Source organism: Sus scrofa, chromosome 16 (assembly GCF_054392235.1).
Source record: "Sus scrofa isolate SSC_HxYL_T2T_F1_AM1 chromosome 16, Sscrofa_HxYL_maternal_Yorkshire_Landrace_v2.0, whole genome shotgun sequence".
NCBI classification, from domain to species: domain Eukaryota; kingdom Metazoa; phylum Chordata; class Mammalia; order Artiodactyla; family Suidae; genus Sus; species Sus scrofa.
The window spans coordinates 72613456-72640357 of record NC_139398.1 but is presented as its reverse complement, the minus strand read 5'-3'; the positions used below and the strand labels follow the sequence as shown (position 1 = coordinate 72640357).

At 38.0% G+C, this 26902-nt stretch overlaps 1 protein-coding gene and 1 pseudogene across 1 annotated transcript in view; one reads left to right on the top strand and one right to left on the bottom strand.

Moving 5' to 3' along the window:
• Window positions 1–26902, bottom strand: part of LOC102157413 (uncharacterized) — an 843474-nt gene that overhangs the window by 697751 nt on the left and 118821 nt on the right. The gene's annotated exons all lie outside the window — the stretch shown is intronic.
• Window positions 14781–15406, top strand: LOC100515867 (small ribosomal subunit protein eS8 pseudogene; annotated as a pseudogene).

The window sequence follows — 26902 nt, the reverse complement described above, 5'->3', positions numbered from 1 at the left end:
AATATGAGAAAAGAGAGAGAAAAAGTAGAAACCCTATGTCTACTCTCATGCATTATTCTTTACTTAACAATATTTATTACATTTCCACTCTGCCTCAGGCACATTTCAGTACTGGGCCTACAGCACAGAACAAGAGAAGAAAAGTCAGTCACAGAGCCAGTATTGTAACAGAGGAAATGGATGATAAAAAACAAAATTAAATTAAAATATCATAGAGACATATCAAGTAGTATGTGCGCTCAAGAAAAATAAAGCATGGTAAGGAGTCACTCCCTCAAGAAACATACAGTTTAGAATTGGGATTCACATGCATGAAATAATTTTGCAAATCCTTTGAGAAGCAGGTGGCTAAGTGACAAGGTGAGTTATCTGACACTTACTATGCCAGAATTCAGAGACACCCTCCCAGAAGCTCCCTTTAGCCTTAAACTTTGATCTACCAACCCCATTACTTCATGACTCTGTGAAAGTCCTGATCCATACACCTGCTGCTTGGTAAGAAACAGCTGCCGAGGCTGTCAACCCAGAAAATAGGAATCAGTTGCACATAAACTATACTCCTAATTTCTATGGGTACCCAGGACCAGTCATTCCAGGCCTTGTTGCTCTGTAACTGAATCTTCAAATATTCCATAAGGCAAGCTATTGCATATACATCTATGCATTTACTGTCTCAAAATCAGTATCCTTCTGGCCTCCTTCATGTCACGTGGTACTTTCCTTACTGGTAATACCTTCTTTTTCTAATTGGTTGTCCAGAAGGTTCTCTTCATTACCACTCAGAGCAGTTTATGCAATACTTGGGTCAGCAGCCTAAAGCTAAGTCATACCGCCTTCCCCAGGTTTAGCAGAGATTACTTAATTATCAGTCATGGAAAAAACAAAGATTTAAACTTCTCAAAGGGACTTAAATCTCTTTCCAGAAGCATTTAAATTTTTTTCCATTAAAAAAAATCACATTAACATATACTAATTTCTAAAACCTGAAGCAACAGAGACAATAAAACAGAATTCATGTTCCTCTAATTTTCCAATATCCAGAGAAAATTACTCTTACAATTTTCATTTGTATTCTTGTATACTGATTCTGTACATTATTAACACATATATAAACATAATTGGGATTTTCATATGTACAATCTTCTATAACCCACTTGTTCACACAAACATTAATTGTTGATATATTTTTTTCAGTAAATAAGTATAGATGGTTTGGTGGCTACAGAGAAGTATGGGGATAGTAGAATACATTATTGCCATATTGATGAGAATTTAAGTTCTTTCCACTTTTTACATATATATATGACGTTACAAAGAACATTTATTTGCTTGCTTGATGCTTTCCTGGAATTTGAACTTCTAGGTCAAAGGAAATCCACATTTTAAACTTATCAAAGTAGCCACATGTCTATGAAAATGACTGTACCAATGTGTATACCACCATAATTATAGCAAACTGCCTATTGTCCCGTATTTGCACCCAAATTGCTTATTACCGATAGTTTTCATATTTAATTATCTGATCACTAAAAAGCAATTATTAGTCATTACTATATTTTCCAAAAAATCATGGTATTCCTCACAAAAATTGTTACTTCTAAATTTAAAAAAAAAAAATCACGCTTACAAATAGCATATGTTCAGGATAGAAGACTTAGAAAATAAACAAAGACCTACAGGAAAATAAAATATCGGGGGACTTCTGGTGTGCTAAGATGGAAATGCTGATGAAGGTTTTCTCTCCTAGTGATTTGAAACTAAAGATTCCAAACAGAATCACAAAATGCATTACTTGAAGAAGCTGAAAATTTAAAAAAAAAAGAAGAAAAGAAAAAAGGCAGGTGAATTGAGGACTAAAATCAGAATTTAAATAACTGTCTGCAAAGTGGGAGGCACCAGTCATGAGAAATCTCCTAACAGTGGAAAAAGGCTAGAAGTCTGAGGAAAATAAATTTTTCTGACTAGAAGTACAGGGAAGAGACCCCTGGGATCCAGCAAGTATGAGAGAAATCTCAGAGAAGAGAGCTCAAGAAGAGGATTCCTCCAATTAGGTATATGAAGTTACATAAGTTCTGGGCTTGCCTCCAAGCCATGCACACATAGCAGATCCACCCAAACACAAGAACAGTCTTCAAGAAGTGAGCTACCATATAAACCACCGCCCAAGTCCAAGTCTAACCCCAAGAGGCACATGCGCCAGGCAGATCCAAACGCACAGCAAAGATCTGAAACTGACCCTGGAAACATCACCATCAGAAGGAGATGAGAACATGTGATCTGAATGTAACTAGGTTTAATTGCCTGCCTGAACCAAAAAAAATAACACTCTGCAGAGGATTTAATGGTGCCCAAAGTCTATCAACATAATATTCAAAACATCCAGGATACAATCCAAAATTATTCAGTCTACAAAAAAACCAAAATTATCTGAACACTACTCAATAAAACAGAAAACCAACAGATAAAAATCCTGAGATAACCAGATGTTGGCATTATCAGACAAAGGCTTTAAAGTAGCTACTGTAACAATCTTCCATAAGGCAAAAGTAAATACTATTGAAATTAAGGGAAAGATCGAACTTTGCAGAAGTAAAGTTAAAACTACAAAAAAGACCAAACGGAAATTTTAGATCTGAAAAATAGAGTAATTTAAATTTTAAAAACTCATTGCATGGCTCAACAGCAGAATAGAGACGAAAAAGGAAAGAGCCAGGGAAATTAAAGATAGGGCAATAAAAAGTATGCAATCTGAGGGATATAAAGAAAAATATTGAAAAAAATAAACAAAGCCTTAAACTTATGGGACAACATCAAAAGATCTCACATGTTATCAGAGTCCTAGAAAGAAAGGAAAAAGAAAACGGCACAGAAAAATACCGTTAAGAATCCCATCATCCATAATCAATTTTAATATTTGATATAGACTCTTCCAGGCTTTCTTCCACTTCATCAATACACACACATACACGTGTACACAAATACACATACACTCTACATGGGATCCTAGAGTACTTGTTGCTGCTAAAATGTTTTTTCATTTAATACTACATGTGAGCATTTGTATATTTCAATAAATGTACATCTGCATAATGCTTTTTAATAGCTGTTTAATAGTTGATTAAATAATGTAGCCACAATTGTGTTATTTGGTAACCTAGCACTGCTTATTTAGTTTTTTTCCCTCTTTTTTATTATAAAAATCCTACATATATCCTTTTTGATAAGTCACTGTCATATCCCTATTATTTTCATTTATATTCCTAAAAATAAAATTGCTGCTGCATAAGAATGTATTCATTCAACCAATATTCAGTCAACAAGTATTTATTTAGCATTTAGTGTAAAGTAGGCACAGCCAATATGTGTTAGTAGTACTTCTCTGAACCATTGCCAATTCTAAATAGAATCAACAACAGTTGAATCAACATTCAACAAGCTCGAATGACAAAGATCAAAAATATGCATATACTTCAAATGGCACAAGAAAAGTTTATCTCAAGGGGGCACTACGGTTCAAGGTCAAATCTCAAAAAATATCCTTTAGGAGTCAATAATCAAATTATAAAATATTAGAAATACAGGGAACATGTTGATTCACTTTCTTGCACATTCTTTTCCTTAAATAATGTTGTCTTTTGGCGGCTTCAAAATTGGTTCATGTCAGAGCTGCCCATTTTGTTTTTGTTTTTGTTTTGTTTTGTTGGTTCACACCCATAGCATATGGAGGTTCCCAGGCTAGGGGTCAAATCAGAGCTGTAGATGCCCACATACACCACAGCTCACAGCAAAGCCGGATCCTTAACCCAAATAGCAAGGCCAGGGATCAAATCTGAGTCCTCAGGGATGCTAGTCAAGTTTGTTAACAGCTGAGCCACAACCGGAACTCCAGAGCCAACCATTTTTTCTCAGTCTGCACCACTGTTGATCCATGTACCTTAAAACAGCCTCAATGTTGTATCTCAGTGTTGTAATTATCTAACTGGCTGCAATTATTCATTTATTTCTATCAAACAACCAAACTGTACAAATTTTAAGATTGCTCTCTAAAGGTTCTACAAAAGGACACTGAAAATATCTTGTTATTATTGCTACCTAAAAGCTGATTCCCAACAAGGTAATCCATTCTTTTGTATTCTTGTAAGAGTTAATATTTATGAAGATGAAATGGTAGTGGGAAAAGAGCATGAAATATATTATTAATGCGTGATGTTATTATCCCTTGGCTGGAACAGTAATTCTCAACTTTTTGGTGTCACTCCTTTCTTTGTGACCTCACTTTATCTTGGGTATACTACTAGCACAGCACATACTAAACAATTATCAGATGATATCCTCCGAAGTCTGTCTCTTTTAGTGTACATCAAACCCTATAAGGGTAGGAAATGAATTTATTCATTTTTATATTCCCACCAGTTAACTCAAAAAATGCTAGGTACATGTGTGCTGATTTTTTTTCAAAACATATTTTGGTCTCCTCCTCCCTGCAAATCCAAAAGATATTCTACTTAAAATAAAATGAATTAAAACAATGTATGGTTGCCAGATAAAATATAGAACACCCAGTTAAATTTGGATTTCAGAAAACAATTTTTTTAAGAACAAGTATGTCCCAAATACCGCATGTTTGTCTGAAATTCAAATTTAACTGGACATCTCATATTTTTATTCACTAAATCTGGCAATTGAAATAACTGGAGATTTCCTAGAATATCACTCAAACCAAAGCAAAAGTTTCTCTCTGATTTGGAAGTAAGGGTCTCCAAAATCTTCATAAATGGAATGAAGGACTTTCATCTCACATGGAGCTAGATAAGCCAACTTATCAGGGACAATGGATTGCTTAATAGTTTGGACAAGTTCACTTCTAGGCCTTTACTTTTTCATATTAACACTGTGTCCCTGTGCCTAATTTCTGCAGCCCTTTTTGCTAGCAGAATTAGAAAAGTTTTGTATTCTATCGATTCATCTCTACCAGCCAGTCTTGTGGCTTTGAAACATCCATCTGTCTCTCCATGGCAGGTTCCCTACATTGCTCCGGAACAAGACCCTGGTGAGTCCTCCCAGGGGATCCTTTGAGAAATAGCCATGTGGTAATCAGAGCAGCTACATTAGTGCACAGCCAGGCCCCATTTATAAAGGCTCCATTATAAAGAATCTACTTTATAAGCACAGATTTATTCCTTCACAGATAAATCTTGCTCAGCTATCTCCCTGAAATCCCCAACTGCTGCCAAGGTTAATGCAGGCCCTGACTCTGGCTGTTGATTCTTATTAATTAAGCCAATCAATGACCTTGTTTCATATAGTGTCTGTTTTTAATATAACCTATTTGACAAGGCTGTATTAATTTAGGAGAAATATGCACTGGCATTCTGGCATGCAATTTTCCTAATTATTTTACAGCCCCCACTCAGCACTGAAATTAGTCTCTGGTTATCACAGTTAAATGGAAGCCTATAGCTTTTAGCAAAGTGATCTCCACCAGTCACCTGATTTTTCTTGCTCTCAGCTGCATAAACATGATTGCACTATCTATGCAGTCCCTGGTGAATGCATAATTTGAGCGTGGGTGTGAATGTTTTAGCAAAATCTCCTGCTGCAGAGTAACAAGATGGCACTCTATTCTGGTAGCTTCTTTAAGTAGATGGATAACAAGATTAGAAAGACAAGGCTGTGAAAGGAAAAGTTACACAGTAACAGGGGCGAGGTAAAGAGACAGCTTTTGAGGATACATAGAAGCTTGAAACCAGACCTTGCAGTTACATGTTAAAGGTCAGAAGAAAGATTCTTCATCAAAAGCAGAAAAGGGCATAAAATTCTCCATGTCTTCACTCATGGTGCCCTTGAGTTCTACAATGCCTCTCCTACATTTTCTACCTTTTTCTTAAAAACTTTGTGGCATGTCTAGTCGAATTGTTAATTTCCCCTCTACATTCCCATTTGCTATATTCATTCATTCATTCATTCATTCATTCATTGAATAAGTACCTACTGGACACCAAAAACTGTGAAAGGCACTGGAGGTAAGCCTGCAAATAAACACAAATAGTCCCTCTTCTCATGAAATGTCAGTCTAGCCTATGACAGGCAATTAAACAAGATAATTAAAACCAATAATTATAAATAGTTAAACTAATAAGAATTTTAAAAATTAATTTTTAAAAAAAGGGTTCTCTGATAGAAAATGTCTAGGAAGAACCAACTTGTGTAAAGGTATTCAGGGAAGGTCTCTCTGAGGAGGTGAAATAGGAGCTGAGACTTCAATGACCATAAGGAACCAGCCCTTCTAAAAATGAAGACAGAAGAATTCAGCAAAGGAACAGCAAGCAAAAAAGTCCTGGGGCAGAAATAAGCTCGCTGTGTTCCAGAAACCCAAAGCAGACTACAGTATCTGAAGAAGAGCAGAAAGACTAAGAATTCAAGCCTCTGTTAAGCTTTTCTGCCTCTGGAAAGGGAGCTGTAAATGGCTATCTGTCTCCTTCCACTTCTCCCACTGGCTAATAAAAAACTTAGGGACAGAAATTATATTATTCATTTTTTATTACCCACAGGGTCAAGTATGTTGACTTGGGTCAAGTAGATGACTAAAAAATGTTAGTTGAATTTACTTATATTTATTTAAATGTACTATAAATTCCAATTCCCTCTATGAAAGGAGAAAGCTGCTCAGTCTCTGAAAAAATGGGCAAATTATAATAGTTAATATTTCTTCAACTGTTATCATTTACCAGGCACTGTTCCAAGCTACCTATACATATTCATTTCTTTAAGGCTTACAAAACCTCTGTGAGTAGATATTATGTTCATTTCCATTTTAAACATGAGAGCCTGAACAGCAGATAAGTCAATAAACTAAAATTGAGAATATAATGTGTCCAAACCAGGATATGAATCAGTGCAGTTAGGCTTCACAATATGTCCTTAATCATGATGTTAATGCTCCTAGCAGGCTAAATGTCCCTTGGAAAACTAATTAAGCCATTGAGATACACCAGTACTTAACATTCCGGGATTTAAGCCGGATATATGACATGACATGGAAGGAATATAATTACCCAGAATATATATATGTGAATATATTTGAAGTATACCCTTAATAAATTTCCATCTCTGCTTCCTTGGTTATAAGGAAGGATTATCTAGTCTTCCTTCAAATCATTTGAGTGTTGCTATAGAAACTGCTTTTCCTTATGTTTGCAAGGTAGCTCTCCCAGCTTGTAAGACACTCAGCTGTAGAAAGAGTAAATCACTGTTTCTACCCACAATGACAACATAAAAGGGTGACTTAGGGAAATCTTCAATTTTTCCCAGTAGTCTCCATCTTCTTCTCTCCCTCTGCCCCCAAACCAATTCAAACACAGAATCCAAATTAAATTCATATGCTTGCTATTCAAACATAATTTTGAGACAAATCTCTAACTCCCTCCTCCCTCAACAAGCTGCTTGCTTCCCCTAAAATGATCTTAAATTAAGCTCTGGCACATCCACTACTCGTTGATGATGAGAAAGAGCTTTCTCTTGGAAGACTCGTGTTCCTCAGTTATCGCCTTCTATGAGGACTTTTTTCTGGGACACAGGCAAAGGCAAATGGAAAATACATTAATAGTGCTCAGAAAAGCAGGAACATGAAATTTTTTGGAAAATGATGAGAAGTAAGTCTTGATGTTTTGGTAGGGCAACTCAGCCTTCCTAGAAACCCATGTCTTCCTCATCCTCTTATCCACACCATCTAATGCAGTTCCTAGTACCAATTAAGTGTTCAATAAACATTGCATAAACATATGCTGACTCTAATCCTTTGGGAGACAAATGTATGAGGGAAAGATGATACGAAAAAAGAGATAGTCATAAGGCTATTTCACAGATGGCCAAAAAACACATGAAAAGATGTTCAACATCACTCATTATTAGAGAAATGCAAATCAAAACCACCATGAGGTACCACCTTAAACCAGCCAGAATGGCCAGCATCCAAAAGTCTACAAACAATAAGTGCTGGAGAGGGGATGGAGAAAAAGGAACCCTAGTACACTGTTGGTAGGATTGTAAATTGGTGCAGCCACTGTTGAAAACAGTATGGAGATGCCTCAGAAAACTAAACATAGAACTACCATTCGATCCAGCAATCCCACTCCTGGGCATCTAATCCAGAGAAAACCACGACTCACAAAGACACATGTACTCCAATGTTCAATGCGGCACCATTTGCAATAGCCAAGACATGGAAACAACCTAAATGTCCATCAACAGAGGAGTGGATCAAGAAGATGTGGTACATATACACAATTAAATATTACTCAGCCATTAAAAGGAATGAGATACCAGCATTTTTAGCAACATGGATGGACCTAGAAATGATCATGCTAAGTGAAGTCAGCCATACAATGAGACACCACCATCAAATGCTTTCACTGACATGTGGAATCTGAAAAAAGGACAGACTGAACTTCTTTGCAGAACAGATGCTGACTCACAGACATTGAAAAACTTATGGCCTCAAGAGGAGATAGTTTGGGGGCTGGGGGGATGTGCTTGGGTTGTGGGATGGAAATCCTGTGAAATTGGATTGTGATGATCATTATACAACTACAGATGTGATAAATTCTTTTGAGTAATTTAAAAAAATAAGGCTATTTTCCTGATGACTCAAGCCATAGCCATTGCTAAGTTCTTGTGTACATATTGCCAGACCTGCTCAGTCAATATCCAAGATTATCTTTGCAATTATTTTGAAATATTTTTATTTTGTAACCAAGCATGTTAACCATGAACTGGTTGGTATATCCATTTATTTTTATTTAGACCTATATAATGTCTCTCCAAGTAGATGTTAAGACACTTGTAGAGCCATTTCCCTTCTCATTTTTTTAACTTTATTCTTTTTACTAACTCAGTGCTAGACAAATGATAGAGGCTCTATAATATTTGGTTAGTAGCTGATAAATGTAGACAAATGGAGAGCTTCCTGAATGGACTTGTTCTTAAAGTGAATATCATTCTGTCATGCAAGCTAGGAGGTTTCCACAGAAATTTTTCATTCATTCTTCACTCAAGAAATCTTGACAAAAGGGAGTTTCCTGGTAGTCTAGTGGTTAGGGCTCAGTGCTTTTATTGCTGCAGTCCATGTTCAATCCCTCATATTCTGGGAACTGAGATCCCACATCCAGCTGCTACACACCATGGCAGGAAGGAAGGAAGACAGAGAGAGAAATAAAGAAAGAGAGAAAGAGGGAAAGAAATCTTGGCAAGGGAAGAAAGTGGGGAGGGAGAGAAGGATGAAGGAAAGATAGAAGAGAAAGAGAAATAAATTGGAAGAAGTTTTCACGTAGAATGAAGGAAGTTTAATGAGACTGAAAGAAAATGAGTTTTGGAGTAAGATGAGCTAAACAATGTGAGATTTAATAGCAACAACAACAACAACAAAAAAACTTGGGCAATAATTGAACTATGTCTCTCTTTCCCTGAAACATGAATATTAATACATTTCCCAGAAAATGCAAGTAACAATCTGAATTTAAAAGAGGTAGAACTCTTTCAGTTGCATAGGAGGAACACATCTAGCACCAGCCAGAGCCTAGGAAAGAACACTGGGGTGCTCATAGAATCCAAGGAGCTAAAGGAAAAGGGAAGATACATAGACCTCAAAGTCTCCTAAAGCTAGGCAATGTTGCAATATAAAAACTACAGACTAAACATTTTAAATTTAGATGGCGGTTTATTATGATTTTCTATGCAGGGTGGAGAGAGAAAAAAAAACAAGTAGATAGCTTAACTCTTGCAGTTTCATTGTAATTTGAAGTTACAAATGTTCTTACATACCTCTCTTTATGTAAAACTAGGCTACTTACCTGAGGAAGCCATTCTGTGTCTCTTTCCAAGGCACTTTTTTCTATGTTTAGAATTTTCTTATGATACAGGGTAGCCATGGGCAACCTTGTGTCACAAGGAAGACCAAGTGGACCTGAATGAATCTTCCTGATTTCTTGCTACATGTTGGCCTGGCACTGTTCTAGGGCTTCCTACATGCTCTCCTCAGATCCCTGTTATGTGGCCCTCTCTCCACATGTCAGTTTGCTTTCTCAAGACCAGTAGGAGAATCTCTCTCATGATTTTAATCTCTCTTTTCAGAAAGATCAAGATCATTTCTGCATCTGTCCTTTGACCTTTGTTTCCACTGCTAACTGCTTGAATATCTATATCAGCCTTGAACCCAAACTCAGAAACACAAGATCTGATTGGTCCAGCTACTTGTCGGTGGCAAAATAAGGCAAAATTTCTCCATTAAGCAAGTATTACTCAGCCTGAGCCTGAGCCCTCCTTGGGATCTCAGACACAGTCTTAGTACCAGAGACTATTACATAGAACACAGGCCAGCTTTTGAATTGAGGATGTAGGGTCAGGTGTTCTTGTGTTCAGGTGATAGAGTAGTGGAGCTTTATTTTAAAGACCACCTTGGCAATGCAATGTGGGAGGCTTGGGTTATAGGGTACATTTCTCCAGTCAAAGAATAATTTCAGGTAGGGCACTTAGTGTTTTTCTTAGAGGGTTTTTGTATTCGTTATTTCTTTTTAGCTTGGTATCTATAAAATTCTGTCATGTGTATAAAGAAGGTATTTTAATCCTCATTTTATAATAAGAAAACTTGAGAGTTCCCTGGTAGCTCACAGGTTAAGGATCTGGCTTTGTCACTGCTGTGGTTTGGGTCTCTGCTGTGATATAGGATCGATCCCTGGCCCAGAAACTTCTGTATGCCTGGAGTAGATAAAAATAAAATAAAATAAATATAAGAATAAAATGGGAAGAAGGATCAAGATGGTGGAGGAGTAAGATGTGGTACTCACCTTCTCCCAGAAACACATCAAAAAAACCCATCTACCTGTAGAACGATTCATACAGAACATCTACTGAACGCTAGAAGAAGACCCTAAACCTCCAGAAAGGGCAAGAAACCCTCCAGATAACTGAGTAGAATAAAAGGAAGAAAGAGAGAGAGAAAAGAAATCAGAATGGGACTAGCACTCCTGAGAGGGAACCTTGAAGGAGGAAGGGAACCCACACCCTGGGAAGCCACCTAAATGATGGGGAAGTCAGTCAAGATAGAGGGACCTCAAAGTCACAGAAAGAGCACTGCAGCTGGACTGAGGATGGCAATGCAGAGTGAGAGCCACACAGACCATCAGTATCACCACCCCTGGCACCACACAATAAGATGCTCAGGTGAGACTCAGGCTCTGGAGGTCAGTTCCAGAGAGAGGACTAGGGTTGCCTGTGTGGAGACAACCTGAGGGGCTAGGTAGCAGTAAGCCACAGGTTGGGGAGTGGAGCACCACAGCCAAGGGAATCTGGGAGGAGGTCTGGGCCCACAGGAGAAGCAAGGTGCCATTGTGGGGTGGGAAAGAGGAGGAGGGGCAGACCACCAAAGGAATAAGTTTTCCAGCATGAGCGGACTCTTGGAAGGCAGGGCACCTCTGGCACAGGCGATGGGTGATGAGACACCACTTGCTCGGGCTATGGGCAACAGGGCACCTCTTGTGTGGGCTATGGTTGGCCAGGAACCTCTTAGGTGGGCTAAGGGCAGCACAGGACTAAGTGTGATGTGGTGCCTCTTGCATGGTTTACAGTGGCAGGGAAAACCACAGCAGACAGCTCAGACACCAGAGGTGGGCATGGCACACCACCACTAGGGGACTGTGAACAAGCACCACTCTGTGGCCCTCAGAGGTTGGCAAAGAAGAGGTCACTGCAAACAAGCACCACCCATTGTAGCTCTTTCTTCCCTGGGAACGCATCTTCCCTGCTGCTGTCACTGCCAAACACACTAGGCACCACCTACATCTGCCTGGTCACTGTCACTTCCCAGGGCACTCCAACTAGGACCAGCCTGAGCCACCCTAACAACCGCTCCTTGCCATTGTCAAGGTCCCAGCAATCACATACTAGCTACTAGCCCCGCCTACTGCCTCCATCTCCCTGGAAGCATGCACAGTACCCTAAAAATAAAAAGAGAGCTCGCACAAGCCCAGGGGCACTCAAGCATATATACAGCACTCCAAGACTACAGTCACTGTTTACCCTAATTCACAAAATAAGAAAAATAAAAGCAAACTGAGGAAGCTCAGGAACCATTCCCAGTTTAAAAAAAAAAAAAGGAGAATTCACCTGAAGCAACAAACAATGAAACAGACCTCTGAGGTCTAAAAGATACAGAGTTCAAAAGGGAGATAGTGAAAATACTGAAGAAATTAAGAGTGAATATGAAGGAATTAAGAGTAGATAGGAACAGTGATGAAGATTACTTTAGAAAGGAGCTAGAAATATAAGGAGGAGACAAGAAAAATCAAAAAATTCATTTGCAGAGACACAAGCCAAGTTAAAGTCAATGAAGAGCAGAATGAATAATGCAGAGAAACAAATTAGTGACTTGGAAGAAAGAATAATGGAAATCACTGAATCAGAACAGCAGACAGGAAACCAAATGGAAAAAAAATGTGAAATCAATATAAGAGATTTATGGGATAATATAAAGCAGGCCAATCTATTCATAATAGGGATTCTAGAAGGAGGAGAAAAAGAAGAGGGATTGAAACTGCATTTGAAGATATTATGGAGGAAAACTTTCCAAATCTAAAGGAAATAGCTATCAGGAAGCACAGAGAGCCCTAAACAAGTTGAACCCACACAGGCCCACACCAAGACATATTATAATAAAAATGGCAAAAGTTAAAGAGAGGATTCTAAGGGCAGCAAGAAAAACACAAATATTTAATCATAAGGGACCCCCCCATAAGGCTATGAGCTGATTTCTCTATGGAAACACTACAGGCCCCAGAAGAGATATATTCAAAGTTCTAAATGGGAAAAACTTGCAGCCTAGAATACTCTGCCCAGCAAAAATATCATTTAAAATAGAAGAAGAAATAAGGATTTTCTCCAACAAACAAAAAGTAAGAGCACAACAATACTAAACACATTCTAAAAGAAATGCTGAAAGGATCCTCTAAATAAAAAAGAAGTAAGAAGAAATACAATGGAGGAAATTATAGTTGAAAAGCAATCACCTAAATAAGCCATATACAGATCTAAAAAGAAAGATAAAAAAGACCTATTTTAAAAGAAATGGTAGGAGTTTCCTTAGTGGCTCAGTGGGAAATGAATCCAACTAGGAACCATGAGGTTGCGGTTTAGACCCCTGGCCTCGCTCAGTGGCTTAAGGACACGGTGTTGCAATGAGCTGTGGTGTAGGTCACAGATGCAGCTCGGATCTGATGTTGCTGTTGCTGGGGCATAGGCCGGCAGCTGTAGCTCCAATTCGACCACTAGCCTGGGAAACTCCATATGTTGCGGGTACACTCATAAAAATAAAAAAAAAAATGCAGAAATGATAAACACAAGGAACAGCAGAAGGACAAACATGAAGATGTTAAAAAAGGACTTCAAAATCAAGAAATGTGGGGAAGGAAAGTAACAAAATCTAGACAATTTTTTTTTTAATGTGCTTGAGCCTATATGACTATCAGATTACAGCAAGCAGATACAGGAACAAGTCAACTTGAAAAACAGGGCAACCACAAATGAAAGCCAAATATCACATCTACAAAAACTAAAAAGAAGAGAATACAAGCATAAAATAAAAGGACGTAATCCAACCAAAAAAAAAAAAAAAAAAAGGAACAAAGGAGAGACATAGAATCAATTGTAAAACAAGGTTTAAAAGGGATATAAATAAATATCTATTAATAATTACCACACATGTCAATGGAATGAATGCTACAATCAAAATTCATAGAGTGGCAGATTGGATAACAGAACAAAAGACTAGAAAATGCTGTCTACAAGAGACTCACCTTAGGGCAAAGGACACATATGAAAGGAGGGAATGGAAAAGATATTTCATATGAATGGAAAAGAAAGGAAAGCAGGAGTTGCAATACTCCTACCAGACAAAATAGACTTTAAATGAAGGCCATAAAGAAAGACAAAAAAGGAGTTCCCGTCGTGGCGCAGTGGTTAACGAATCCGACTAGGAACCATGAGGTTGCGGGTTCGGTCCCTGCCCTTGCTCAGTGGGTTAACGATCTGGCGTTGCCGTGAGCTGTGGTGTAGGTTGCAGACGCGGCTCAGATCCTGCGTTGCTGTGGCTCTGGCGTAGGCTGGTGGCTATGGCTCCGATTAGACCCCTAGCCTGGGAACCTCCATATGCCGCGGGAGCGGCCCAAGAAATAGCAAAAAAAGACAAAAAAAAAAAAAGATAAAGAAGGACACTATTTAATGATAAAAGGATCCATTCAAGAAGAGGATATTACGGTCATCAGTATATATGCCGCTAATATAGAAGCACCCGGATATATATGGCAAATACTAACAGACATAAAAGGAGAAATTTATGGGAATACAATAATAGTAGGAGACGTCAACACACCATTCACATCAATGAACAGATCCTTTATACAGAAAATCAATAAGGCAAAGAGATCTTAAATGACACAATAGAAAAGTTAGACTTAATTGACATTTACAGGACATTACATCCAAAATATCAGAATATACATTCTTCTCAAGTGCACAGGAAACATTCTCAAGGATCGACCACATACTGGGGCACAAAACTAACTTGAGCAAATTTAAGACTATAGAAATGATTTCAAGTATCTTCTCTGACCCCAAAAGCATGAAATTAGAAATCAACAACAGGAAAATAAATGAGAAAAAAACTGACTACATGGAGACTAAACAACATGCTATTAAAAAACAATGGGGCTCTTTTCAGCCGGCGCTGAGCGATGGGCATCTCTCAGGACAATTGGCACATGCACTGCAAGACCGGGGGCAAGAGAAAGCCCTACCACAAGAAGCGGAAGTATGAGCTGAGATGCCCCACTGCAAACACCAAGACTGGCCCCCACCGCATACACACAGTTCGTGTGTGGGGAGGTAACAAGAAGTACTGGGCTTTGAGGCTGGACGTGGGGAACTTCTCTTGGGGCCGAGTGTTGCGCATGAAAGACAAGGATTATTGACGTTGTGTACAACACATCCAACAATGAACTGGTCCAAACCAAGATCCTGGTGAAGAACTGCATTGTGCTCACTGACAGCACCCCGTACTGACAGTGGTACGAGTCCCACTACGTGCTGCCCCTGGGCCACAAGAAGGGGGCCAAGCTGACTCCTGAGGAGGAAGAGATTTTAAACAAAAAGCAATCAAAGAAAATCCAGTAGAAGTATGATGAAAGGAAAAAGAATGCCAAAATCAGCAGTCTCCTAGAGGAGCAGTTCCAGCAGGGCAAGCTCCTTGCGTGCATCGCTTCAAGACCAGGCCATTGTGGTCGAGCAGATGGCTACGTGCTAGAGGTCAAGGAGCTGGAGTTCTATCTGAGGAAAATCAAGGCCCAGAAAGGCAAATGAATCCGCCCTCCTGTCTCGGCTCGTGTAATAAAGTTGTTTACTGTTCTAAAAAAAAAAAAAAAATGGGTCAACAAGGAAAGCAAAAGGGAAATTAAAAAATACCTTGAGACAAATTCACCACTCAAAACCTATGGGATGCCACAAAAGCAGTTCTTATATGGAAGTTCATATCAATGCAGTACTTCCTGTAAAAAAGAAGAAAAATCTCAAATCAACAACTTAACCCACCACCTAAAAGAATTAGAAAAAGAACAAGCAAAACCTAACAGCAGAAGGAAGGAAATAATAAAGATCAGAGAGGAAATCAATAAAATAGAGATCCAAAAAAACAATAGAAAAAATCAGTAAAACCTAGAGCTGGTTCTTTGAAAGAGTAAACAAAATTGATAAACCTCTGGCCAGACTTATCACGAAGAGGAGAGAAAGAACTCAAACAAAATAAGAAAGGAACAAGGAGGAATCACAACTGATAATACAAAAATACAAAAAACCATGAGAGAATACTATGAACAATTATATGCCGACAAATTTGACAACCAGAAGAAATGGACAGCTTTCTAAAGACACACAGTCTGCCAAAACTGAATCAAGAAGAAATAGATCATTTGAACAGACTGATCACTAGAAATGAAACTGAATATATAAAAACACTCCCCACAAACAAAAGTTCAGGACCAGATGGCTTCACAGGCAAATTCTACCAAACATACAAATAAGAACTTATACCCATCCTTCTTAAACTTTTCCAAAATGTCAAAGAAGAAGGAACATTCCCAAAGACATTCTATGAAGCCACCATTATCCTAATACAAAAACCATACAAAGATACCACCAAAAAAGAAATTATAGGCCAATATCTTTGATAAATATAGACACAAAAAATTCTCGACAAAATTTTAGCCAACCGAATCCAACAATACATAAAAAAGATCATATACCAGGACCAAATGGCATTCATCCCAGGTTCACAAGGATAATTCAACATAAGCAAATCAGTCAACATCATACACCACATTAACAAAAGAAGTCAAAAACTACATGATAATCTCAATAGATGCAGAAAAAGCATTTGACAAAGTCCAAAATCCATTCATGATCAAAACTCTTAACAATGTCAGTATTGAGGGAACATAACATAACCAAAGCCATTTATGAAAAACCCACAACCAATGTAATACTCAATGGAGAAAAGCTGAAAGTCTTCTCACAAGAATCTGGAACAAGGTAAGGATGTCCACTCTCACCACTGTTATTCAACACAGTACTGAAAGTCCTAGCCACAGCAATCAGACAAACAAAAGAAATAAAAGGTATCCAAAATGGCAGAGAAGAAGTACAACTGTCACTCTATGCAGATGACATGGTATTATATGTAGAAAACCCTAAGGACACCACACAAAAACTACTGGAACTGATCAATGAATTCAGAAAAGCAGCAGGATAAAAGATTAACATTCAGAAATTGGTTACATTTCTGTATACTAACCATGAAATATTAGAAAAAGGATGCAAACATAAAATACCTTTTAAAATCACACCCCAAAAAATTAAATGACTAGGAATAAACCTGAGTAGGGAGGTGAAAGACTTATATGCTGAGAACTAAGAAACATTATCAAGGAAATTAAAGAGGATTCAAAGAAATGGAAAGATATTCCATGCTCCTAGATTGGAAAAATTAATATTGTTACAATTGCCATACTGAATCTACAGATTCAGTACAATCCCTATTAAATTATCCATAACATTTTTCACAGAACTAGAACAAACAATCCAAAAATGTATATGGAACCATCTAAGACCCACAATTGCCAAAGCAATCCTGAGGGGAAAAAAAACAAGAAGGAGGCATAACTCTCTGAGATTTCAGGCAATATTACAAAAGCTACAAGTCATCAAGACAGTGTGGTACTGGTACAAAAACAGACATACAGACCAATGGAACAGAATAGAGAACCCAGAAATGAACCCAGACACCTACAGTCAATTAATCTTCAACAAAGGAGGCAAGAATATAAAATGGGAAAAAGACAGTCTTTTCAGCAATTGGTGCTGAGAAAACTGGACAGTGGCATGTAAATCAATGAAACTAGAACACACCCTCACACCATACACAAAAATATATTCAGAATGGCTTAAAGTCTTAAACAGAAGACAAGATGCCATCAAACTCCTAGAAGAGAACATAGGTAAAACATTGTCTGACATCAACAGGTACAAATGTTTTCTTATGTCTGTCTCCCAAGGCAACAGAAATAAAAAGACAAAAAAAAAAGAAATAAAAAGAAAAATAAACCAATGAGATCTAATCAAACTTACAAGCTTTTGCACAGCAAAGGAAACCATTAAAAAAAAAAAAAAGACTTCTCACAGCATGGGAGAAAATAATTTCAAAAGATGCAACTGACAAGGGATTAATCTCTAAAATATACAAACAGCTTATATAAGTCAACAGCAAAAAAGCCAACAACCCAATGGAAAAATGGGCAAAAGACCTGAATAGACACTTCTCCAAAGAAGATACATAGATGGCCGACAAGCACATGAAAAAATGCTCAATATCACTAATTATTAGAGAACAAGTCAAAACTACAATGAGGTATGACCTCACACTAGTCAGAATGGCCATCATTAACAAGTCAACAAATAACAAATACTGGAGAGAGTATGGAGAAAAGGGTACACTCTTGCACTGTTGGTGGGAATCCAAATTGGTACAACTGCTATGGAAAACGGTGTGGAGGTACCTCAGAATACTAAGTATAGAACTATCATATGATCCAGCAATACCACTTGTGGACATACATCCAGACAAAACTTTCATTGAAAGAGATGCATGCACCCGTATGTTCACTGCAGCACTATTCACAACAGCCAGGACATGGAAACAACTTAAATGTCCATTGACAGATGAATGGATTAAGATGTGGTATATATACACACTAGAATACTACTCAGCCATAAAAAAGAACAAAATAATGCCATTTGAAGCAACATGGATGGAACTAGAGACTCTCACTCTTTTTTTTTTTTTTTTTTTTTTTTTTTTTTTGCCATTTCTTGGGCCGCTCCAGCGGCATATGGCGGTTCCCAGGCTAGGGGTCTAATTGGACCGGCCTACACCAGAGCCACAGCAACGTGGGATCCGAGCCACGTCTGCAACCTACACCACAGCTCACAGCAATGCCGGATCCTTAACCCACTGAGCAAGGGCAGGGACCGAACCCGCAACCTCATGGTTCCTAGTCGGATTCGTTAACCACTGCACCACGACGCGAACTCCAAGACTCTCATTCTAAGTGAAGTAAAACAGAAAGACAAAGGCAAATACCATAAGATATCACTTATATCTGGAATCTAATATATGGCGCAAATGAGCCTATCTACAGAAAAGAAAAAAACTCATGGACTTGGAGAATAGACTCCTGGTTGCTAAGGGGTAAGAGGAGGGAGCGGGATGCATTGGGAACTTAGGGTTAATAGATGCAGACTATTGCCTTTGGAATGGATAAGCAATGAGATCCCTGCTGTATAGCACAGGGAACTAAACTACATCTTGTCACTTGTGATGGAATATAATAGAGGATAATGTGAGAAATAGAATGACTGAATTACTTTTTTGTACAGCAGAAATTGACAGAACATTGTAATCCAATTGTAATAGATAAAATAAAAATCTTTAAAAAAAGAACAACATGAAAATGTATTCCAACAAAGCTAAGTCATTCATCCAAAGTAACCAAAAAGATGGTGTAAAAGCCTGGACCCTATTCTGTGACTCTGAATTACTGTTCTTCTCTTTTCACTATATTACATGCTCACTGTAGTCCTCCATTATCCTATTTTTATATCATAACAAAAACAAACAAACTCTTTTGTGTTCACTATCCCAAAAATAATAATGAGAGGAAATAAAAGTGTCGAGAAAGGAGAGTGTTATTACCTGAACACTGGTTCAAGGTAGGATAATCTTCCGATCAGATCATGCTCCAACTGGGATTAATTGGTAGTGGATGTGTAGCTCCATGTCAAGAGCTTTTAAAGCTTTGTTGATTAGTAATGTCTTGGGGGAAGGGAATATTTTGTGATTCCTTAGTGAGGTCTGCTATGGGCTCTGGAAATAACAGGGGAGAGAGAAAAAGAAAGAGATTATTTACCATGCCAGGCCAGGATCTTTTTATATCAACATCAGCCATCTGAGATCATGGCACAAAATTTATTATTCTCGTATTTCTGGTAGATGAAGGAAAATAATTGTTAAGAATTGATCTCCATAGGGGCATAAATTTATTGGGAAGCTTCCTATAAATTCAAATTAAGTTAAGGAGTTCCCTTCGTGACTCAGTGGTTAACGAACCTGACTAGGAACCATGAGGATGCGGGTTCGTTCCTTAACCTCACTCAGTGGGTTAAGGATCTGGCATTGCTGTGGCTGTGGTGTAGGCCAGCAGCTGTGGCTCTAATGCAACCCCTAGCCTGGGAACTTCCATATGCCATAGGCGTGGCCCTAAAAGGACAAAAAAAAAAAAAAAAAAAAAAGTTAAAAATATGACTTCACTTTTCTTATGAAGAGAAATTAAATATAAAATTTAGAGTCATAATCTTTGACAAAAATATGGCTGGCTTTGGTTCAAAGGGCAAAATGATGTTAGTAATAAAGATGGTGAGAGTATTAAGTCATAACTCCTAAATATAAGAATTTTCTAGAGAAGAAAGCTGATGGAGAACCAACCTGAAAGAGTCATACACAGTATATATTCATCTTAAATATAAAGTATCTTTCAAACTTGTGAAAAAATTATTTTCTGCAGCTGTTTTTCATTTCTAAAAGAGTGCTATAGAGCTATAGGAAAATTAGATCATGCAATTTTCCATTTTTAATTGAAAAAAAAACTTAAACTAAGACTTACAACTATCCTTGCACAGAAATAACGCTGTAGATGCAAAATTTTCTGGATTCTAAATTTATTTTATGATTTCTAATTCTAGATGGTGTTTGTTGTTTTTTCTTACTTTGTGGTGGTTTTTCACTATAGAGCATTATCCTAAAATATCTCAGCTTGGGGGGGAAAAATAAGAATCCATTTCAGATTATCAGCTTGAGAGTCAGAGAAAAAGCAAGGATGTGTAACTAGTGATTTAGAAGCCTTTAATGCACCCGGATCAGTATGAGCTACAAATAAGACAGGGTAGGAAAGTCTGGGAAACAGGGCATCAATGCTCTGTACACTCCTGGCAAAAAACAAAACTGAAGGCCATATCCCAAGGGTAACCAATTTGCCTATGAGAGAACAACAACAAAAAACTCAAATAGCACTTATTTTTAATTTCAGATAAATTTCAGTCTCACTAGAAAGCTATTTATCTCAAATAATAGAAATTCAAAAAAATAAACTGACAATAAATCAGACTTGTACATCTGGTAGAACTCCATGGGGACCAATTAAGACAACAAATACCCTATGTAAAAGACAATTTATGTATAAAACTATAAATACATATAATACATATTTTTACGTATTTGGGATTTTACATAGGATGCTGGTGCAGCATCATTTCCACAATATGGAATTTTTTTTTTTTTTTTAGGGCCGCACCTGAAGCATATGGACATTCCCAGGCTAGGGGCTGAATCAGAGCTGTAGCTCCCAGCCTATGCCACAGCCATGGCAAGTCAAGCCTGAGTTATAACTATGGAATTCATCCCACTGAATTTGTCTAATTTCCTAAGGCAGACATTAAGAAAGAACTACTGGCATTTAGATTTTGTTTCTTTGTTTTATTTTGCTTTGTTCTGTAAAGGAAAATGCTTTGGCATTAGTATTAGCAATTAGAAAAAAAAAAAGAAAAGAAACAGAAGACATAAAGGCAGAGGATCCTAAGTACCTAGAAAAAGGTAATCAAGCAAGAAACCGTAAACCTATTCATCACAAAAGAACAGAAAACCACAAATTAATTCTAAGGCTCTCTGGGGGCTAAAAGCAACATGTGAATAAATCCTAGCAGTGCTACAACATATTCAACAACATGAGCCTGAATTTGTTATTTTAACAGCAAGAAACAGGCCATTTATCCCAGCGGTTTGCCTATACATATGACAGGCAATATTCTCTGTGAGGGTGCCATGGTTGAGCAGCTTTGGGCTGAATGTCTCATCTTCCTCTATGATTCACATGTAACAGTGTGAAAGCTGGTTCCACCTGTTAAACCCAGTGTCTTTCAAATTTATTTAGCTCAAAAAAACTTTTTTCTCCTCTTTTAGCACCAGTTAATACTTAGAGAATGTAATGTTTCCCAAAACACATATTGGAAAATTCCTGTGAATGTAGAGATTGGATGAAGGGGAAAATCTATCCCAAGTGTGGATACATACTCATAGGTCTCTAACTTCATGTGAATGTAAAGCTTTTGTAAAGAGCAAGAACGTTCATCACTCCTTTCATTTCTGCTACCTGAGAGAATTCTGTGTCTGTTAAAATCGAGACAAGTTAGACCAGGAGGAGAACTGTAGGATATGACTATCCTTCTCCCAAAATGAAATAAAACTAGTTTGATAAGAAGTTAGAAATTCCAACTGCTTTAATAATACAGTTTCCATTGTCATTCACACTTTTTCAATAGAATCATAGCCCCCAGCAACCTCCTAGTCCGTCTGTTGGATGCTTTATACAAAAAGTGCTGAGAATTTCTTCTCTCTCTTGCTGCTCTAACTTGGCATGGCATTGTCTATTTCAAACACATGTCTACTGACATTTCTAGGGATTTCGAGGTAAGACATACAGAAAGGCCCACAGGAAAAGTGATAGTCACCAAGTCCTCAAGACATGAGCTGTGTAGGTAGCAAACTGTTTCCTGCAATCGAGCCACCAGTTTAAAAAACTTAGTGTTACGGACTGAACATGTGTTCCCCCCAAAACGTATATGTTGAACCCTGCTTCCCAATGTGGTGGTATTAGGAGAACGGGGCATTTGAGAGGTGATTAGGATTAGAAGAGACCATGAAAGGAGCCCTCACAAATGGGATTAGTGTCCTTATGAGAGTCACTAAGAGAGCTTACTTCCTCTCTGCTCTCTGCCATGTGAGGATACAATGAGAGGAAAGCAGTCTGCATCCCAGGGGTGGGCCTCACTAGAACCCAACCATGCTGTCACCCTCATTTAGGACTTCCAGCCTCCAGAACTGTAAGAAGTAATTTTCTGTTGTTTATAAGCCACCCAGTCAATGGTATCTTTGCTACAGCAGCCTAAACAGACTTTGTAGCATAATCCAAAAATTATTAATATTGAAAAAATTATTTATAAAGCATACCATTGTGAAATGAGTTTAGCGTTTTCTGAGTTTTAAACTTACAGGGAATCAGTAATACAGTAATAGTGAATCAGTAATCACTTCCTTTAAGTGGTGAGTTTTCTTGGAAATTTTGTCAAGGTGTGCTCATTATTTATTAACCATGTACAACCTCATAAAACATACTAGAGATGTAAAAATGCAAGAGGCTACCCTGTGGAAGTTCATGATCAAATGGTAGAAATGAACCTATTTGAATTATTTCAAATAATTGAAATACTGTGTAATATGTCTTCTGACTAGATAAGACCACACAGGTGAGCATGAGAGACAAAGTGATTAGCCAAGCTTACAAGAGTAAGGGAAGGCTGTATCACAGAGAAGATGCTGGGGTTGGGTGTCGGGAGATTGAAAGAAGTTTGCTAGGTGGACATATTAGACAAAGGCATTCTGAGGAAGGGAATTCACATGAGATACTTGAAAACAGGCTGGTCCATTCAGGACACTGCGAGGCAATGAGTATTGCTGGTTATCAAGAGGCTCGAAGGGGAGAAGAGGAAGCAAGGAAGTGATGTAACAGTAAGCTATTACCAGAACTCAACTTTTTAGCCTATGATCCTTCCTGGACAACAGCAGCTTTTGAATGAAATCAGGATTCATTTCTACAAAAAAAAAAATTTTTTTAATTACTTTTCTGACACCAAATGGCAAATGGCTGTTTGCAAAGAAGAATAAAGTCCGTATCAATTCAGATGACAAAAGCATAAGAGACTGAAAACTCCCATACAGCTTTCCTTCAAGCCATGAACCCTTGTCACATGGTCTTCTAATACGAATGGATGGAGACCCTCCTGCAACACCACTGTCAGTCTCATGAAAGAGACAGTGGATCCATTCAGGTTCTTTGGTTGCAAGCAAAATGAATAGAATCTGGTTATCTTACAGCAGAAGAAATATATTGGAGAAACCTGGGACAGCTCACAGAAGTGAAGGAAAGTGAACATGACAGATTTCTAAGGGGGCCCAACTAGAGCAGCCTCAGGAATCACGATGAATTGCAAGAGCTCTGGGCAGTCCCCTCCAGACATCCTCATCAGGATAGAAGAACTGCAACTATTTTCATCTTTCTCATTCCCTTTAAGATATGAAAGCTACGGACAGAGGATCTGGTCCCACTAGCTTGCATTCCTCATTACCTTTAGCCAAGGAAAGGCAGGGCACGCAAACAAGTATGATGAGGGAAGGATAGTTTCCCTTAGGAGAATCAGGATGCTGATACTGACATAACAGAGAGGAGGTGCCGAACAGAGACAATAAAGGCCACCACCATCCATTATCATTTTTATGCAAATAGTATCACACCTCTGGAAATTTGTAAATAACCATCCCCCTAATTCACTGAAATCTATACCCTGGATCTACAGAATAGGATGAGATGGACGAGGTATTCCAAGGTAGGGAGGCAGGAAAGTAGAGAAGTTAAGAGCAAGATCCAGAGAGGCAAGCTAGAGGATCAAATCTCAATTCCACGATTTATAAGTGCTGAGATTTCAGTCAATTTTCTTAACTTCTCTGTGCCTCAGTTTTCCCACCTGTAAAAGTGTAAAAGTACTACTAGAGTTATTAGGAGAAAACATGAGCTAAGCTTGTGATGCATCAAGGGCTGTGGTGGCATCCTATAGGCACTCGGTAAACATTAGTTATCATCATTTTACTGTCTGCCCCTGTGACATCTAGAGGTATTTCTCTCTCCCTTTTAAAATTGCCTGTTTGGGTTCTTGTTGTCTCTAAATCTTCTTACATACCACCACAATATCACAGTAGAAATTCAGGGTGAGAGCATCTTTGTTTTTCTTCACCATGTTGTTGCTCTCCTACCTGAAGAGAATAGTCAAGATGCCATTTAGATTTCAAACTAATGTTCTGTGGCAATTGTTCAGCATGGGCAGCATTCAAAATACAACTCTAGCGATTTTTTTTCTAAGCAGTATACAACTAAGGTTAATAGAGGTGCCATTTTCAAAATGCATCTGCCCTGAGTAACATAAAAGGATTATTTAAGAGGACACAGGCCATAGGACACACCCTGATATTAAAAGAACTAGCAATGAAAATTAATTTTACAAGCTCCCACACATACCAATTTTCAATGACTCGGAATTTTCTATCTAAATTACTTTTTTCCCCTTGTTCAGGGAGTTCTACAAAAAATGAGTAGGAAGAAGAAAAATCCTTTCATTTGCAAACCATTGTGCAGACACCACCTGCACCTTTTGAGCATTTAAAGGTAAATGACTTTGTCCTTTTGTTGTTCCTTTTTTCTGTTTTTCTCTGCAGAGCTGAGTGACAGCAGCATCAGTACAAAAATAAAATACCTATTTCCCCTCATCAAGTCTCACTGCTTTGTAAATCGGCTTGGATAGTCTTCATTTGGAAACACCCTATCTATGGGAACAGATGCCTTGAAATTTGGTAACGAAAGAGTAGCTTTTTAATCACAAAAACATATTTTCAAAATAAGCAAAACAGAGGAAGATTTCTGATTTTTGAAGTTTTATCACCCTCAAATGCTTATTTCTGTAACTTGTTCAAACTTTAAAATAGAGGCTAGGAGTTCCCGTCGTGGCGCAGTGGTTAACGAATCCGACTAGGATCCCTGGCCTTGCTCAGTGCGTTAACGATCCGGCGTTGCGGTGAGCTGTGGTGTAGGTCGCAGACGCAGCTTGGATCCCGGCGTTGCTGTGGCTCTGGCATAGGCCGGCAGCTGCAGCTCCGATTAGACCCCTAGCCTGGGAAACTCCATATGCCTCGGGAGCGGCCCAAGAAATGGCAAAAAGACAAAAAAAAAAAAAAAAATAGAGGCTAAAGTTCAAAATTAGACTCCACAGTTTTGTTTCAATTGCATTCCTAGGATAGACATTGGAAATAAACTTCAAGCTAACAAATTGGTCAAGATGTTCTCAGAAGTATTTCAAAGTCCAAGATTTTGTCTTCACACTCTTACAGTTGTCTAAGAGTTTATCTCTAGCAAATCATTTGAATTATTATTCAAAAGCAGCTACAGGCTTTTGATTCTTAACTGATTTTTTGGCTTAGTATTTTAATGTATAATTTTGCTTTTAAATTTCTTTAAATTGACTTAATGCTATTTACAAATTATACAATTCAAAGACTAACAAACCAAGATATTACAGAAGAGGAATTTTTCAGTTCTATAACTTGTTAATTAAGACCACCATACCCATATAAGAGAGCTCTAGATAATCTGGAAATCTCTAGGAATAGGCAAGTTGCCCCATATTTTAGGAGAAAGCAAACAAAAAGCTGACAATATTTTAGATATAATAATATGATATGATGCCTAGCTTGGTGTCAATTTTGCCCTTGTTGCCTTATCTTCATCACTTAAGCTAATAATTTAAAATATAGAAAAAGTAATGGAGATGTTTAAAGGGATGTCTCTAATTGGAAGTCCTGCTAATGTCTCACCAAAAAATAGTCTTATAAATACGCACACATATAATGATTTTTTAAAAGCTTAGGGAGTTCCCATTGTGGCTCAGTGGGTTACTAACCCAACTGGTATCCATGAAGATGCAGGTTCAAGCCCTGGCCTCACTCAGTGGGTTAACCAGCCGGCATTGCCATGAGCTGTTGTGTAGATCACAGATGCTGCTCGGATCTGGTATTGCTGTGGCTGTGGCATAGGCCGGCAGCTGCAGCTCCTATTCAACCCCTAGGCTGGGAATTTCCATACGCCACAGGTGCCACCCCTAAAAAACAAAAAAAAAATAAAATTAAAAAAAAAAAACCTAAGATAGGAAGATCCTAAAAGAAGTACCTACTGTAGAGTATAGATAGACTCAGTTCAAAATGTTAAGGTTCCAGGCAGTAGGGTTAAGAATCTCTGCATTTAAAACTATAAAGCATTGGAAAGAGAGCTACTTTCTTATGGTTGATTTGACTCAAGAATGTAATAAGCAGAGAAGAACCATGAGAAATGCACATACTATCTGCTGGCAAACACTCTACCTGGGTAAGTCTATCCTAATTTGGGGATAAAGCGATCAAGAGATAGAGATATACGTCAAAGAACAGTGATATATGCAGAACATTTGGAAGAAAAATAACAACGAAGAATCATAAAAAGGTCCTGAATCTGAAAGTGATTTACTAGTAGAAACAGAGAAAAAAACATTATAAATGTTA